Genomic DNA, 2,765 nt, shown 5'->3' with positions numbered 1-2,765 from the left:
AACAGGAGAGTTGTTTAAAGACAGCGCGTTCAAGTGTTTTAGACAGGAACGGGAGGAGAGAGACAGGCCTGTAGTTTATAACATCAGACGGGTTGAGAGTGGGTTTCTTTAGGAGAGGGTTTACTCTTGCCTCCTTGAGACTGTTTGGAAAGTGACCAGAAGTTAGAGAAGTGTTGATGAAATGAGAAACGGTAGAATATCAGGAGCGATAGTCTGAAGGAGGTCTGAGGGGATAGGGTCCAGAGGACAGGTGGTAGGACGGGCAGAGGTAATGAGGGTAAGAACCTCACTTGGAGAGAGAGGGGAGAAGGAGGTTATCATCTTCATCACCACCACCACCACCATCATCATCATCATCACCACCATCATCATCACCATCAAGCTAACACTTCTCCCTGATCTCCTCATCCCTACAGGAGGAGGGGGGAATTGTTGTTTTTGTTGTTGTTGACTTAAATTGATATTAGATGATACTCACTTTATTCTGAAGATGGCCGTCAGCCAGGAGCAGAAACCCTGCAGACACAGAGAGGAGAGTCAAGAGGAGAGGAGGTGATGGGGGGATGAGAGAAGGGGGATAAAGGAGGAGTTCAAGGAGTAATGGAGGAGTAAAGGAGTCTCACGTTGTCCCTCTGGTCGAAGTCCACGGAGCTGGAGACGGAGGTGAGTCGCTCGTATCGGTCCGGAGTCTCCGAGTGCATCGCCGAGGCAACGCTGTGAAACAGGAAGTGAGCCGTTAGCTGTTAGCATGTAGCCGCCCTGCTGAAGACAGAGGGAGCTAACAGGAAGTAGAAACACACACCTTTATTGACACAGCTGCAATAAAACAACACAGTGAGGATAGGATGGTCGTCAGGGTGCAACACGTTAAAAATAAACAGTTTCATTTTGTAGATATTCTGTGCTGCCTTGAAGCTAGCTCATTCTGTGCTTCCTTCAAGCTAGCTCGTTCTGTGCTGCCTTGAAGCTAGCTCGTTCTGTGCTGCCTTGAAGCTAGCTCGTTCTGTGTTGCCTTGAAGCTAGCTCGTTACTCTAAATACAAGTCCTCCTCTCTTACTACTAAAGCACATTCAGTAGAACAAGTGCTTTACGTCATTACAATTCACTAAGAATAATTCTGTATTTTTGCTCAAATACAATAAATAAACTATTTGCAATACTTTAAATTGACCTGGGAATACTTCTCTATTAATTTAATGTAAACATTGATGTTAGGACTTTAAATGCAGTATTTTTAAAAAGGTAGTATTTTTGATGCAGTATTTTATTCAATGCCGTATTTCTGTTACTTCTCCCATCTCTGGATGTTTGGCATTAGCTAAGCAGCTAACTATCTAGCTAGCACGGGTTCACGGGGTCACGACACAGAGATAAACACGCTCGACCCGTTACCTTTGCACCGGCTCATAGTTATCTCTGTCTCGCCGCCGGCTGACGTTATGTATCAAATGAAGCAAAGTGTGGGAGCAGGGTTAGCATCGCATGTTAGCATCACAGCTGTTAGCATCACACGTTAGCACCACATCTGTTAGTGTAACATTTGCACACACACACACACACACACACACACACACACACACACACACACACACACACACACACACACACACACACACCAGTGTTGATGGTGTATGAGCAGTGATTAGTGCCACATGTGAGTGTAGATTTTTAACCTCCGCTTTAATATTTATTATTTCCCATTTTTTTTTAAATCTATTAGTTCAATCAAACTAAATTAATTGAAAACAAAAAATGTAATTAGCGTTCTGTAGAAAGAGTACTTTTACCTACTTAAAGTACTTTACACTGAGTACACACTCCAGGTAGCAAAGTGTGTACCTCAGTAGGGGGCAGCACTCTCTCCTGATCACTTGATGTATAACTCAGATATCAGACCCTCATCTCTACATGTGGCACTGATCACCTTCATACAACCAGAGAGGTGGCACCAGTAACCCCTGTACCAACGAAGAAGAAGGAGAAAGGAGGAAGAGGAGGTGTTAGTGCACCAATCAGAGAACAGCTCCTGTTAATGAACCGGAGGAAGTTGTTAGGACAAACCAAACATGGCGGAGCAGCAACGTACTATTCCCGCTCGTCCTCGCTGAAGCGCTGCTTCAGTCTTCAGGGGAAGAACACAGTCACTCACAACAAATACACTTTATTAACACGCTGCAGCAGGAACAAAACAAACTTTATTAACATCCGGTGAAACACAACAAACATGACTTTTTCTTGTAAATTAACCTTTTTTTGGAGAATTTCAAAGATTTGTTATTGCATAAATCTCACGTTCTTTGTATATTCATCACATAACCTTAAAGGTCTCCTATCATGCTATTTGAAGGTATAATGGGTCTCAGATATATACAGATATATAAAAAACATGTCTAGGATGTGCTTTGCTCCTAACAACAAACAGATCAGAGAATGTCATTTCTCAGTGTTTCTTTAAACTGAATGTTTAAAGGTATGTAGGTAAGAATGGAGAAACCAGCTGGAGTGCACTAGAATCTGAAAATACACAACCGGAAAAGATCTGCCCCTTCCTTCAGACTTCCTCACAGAGCCCCTCCTCCAACACACGAACGTGCACATGACCAATGAGGGCAGCAGATAAGTTTGTGCACAGATGGAAGGCTGACAGGCAGGTAGGCCATCCAGTTACTTTAGCCGGCTCAGATGATTGGTCGTGCTTTTTACAGCGCTACAGCTTCCACAGATGACATTTTTTATGTATTTTTTGTCAAAGCTCTTCAGATATT

General features: G+C 43.3%; 1 long non-coding RNA gene across 2 annotated transcripts; it reads right to left on the bottom strand.

Moving 5' to 3' along the window:
* Positions 1-385: 385 nt before the first annotated feature.
* Positions 386-2,527, bottom strand: LOC104948839 (uncharacterized). 2 transcript variants are annotated; one of them, XR_798739.1, is made up of 4 exons: positions 2,087-2,527; positions 624-714; positions 479-516; positions 386-410 (listed from the first exon to the last, which is right to left on the bottom strand). It is a non-coding gene; the product is annotated as an uncharacterized lncRNA (long non-coding RNA). The 2 variants fall into 2 exon arrangements; XR_798738.1 differs by having other exon boundaries at positions 624-2,527.
* Positions 2,528-2,765: the final 238 nt, after the last annotated feature.

This window comes from Notothenia coriiceps, unplaced genomic scaffold, assembly GCF_000735185.1.
Source record: "Notothenia coriiceps isolate Sejong01 unplaced genomic scaffold, NC01 NC01_scaffold00015253, whole genome shotgun sequence".
Taxonomy (NCBI): Eukaryota; Metazoa; Chordata; class Actinopteri; order Perciformes; family Nototheniidae; genus Notothenia; species Notothenia coriiceps.
This window is presented reverse-complemented; position numbering and strand designations above follow the sequence as displayed.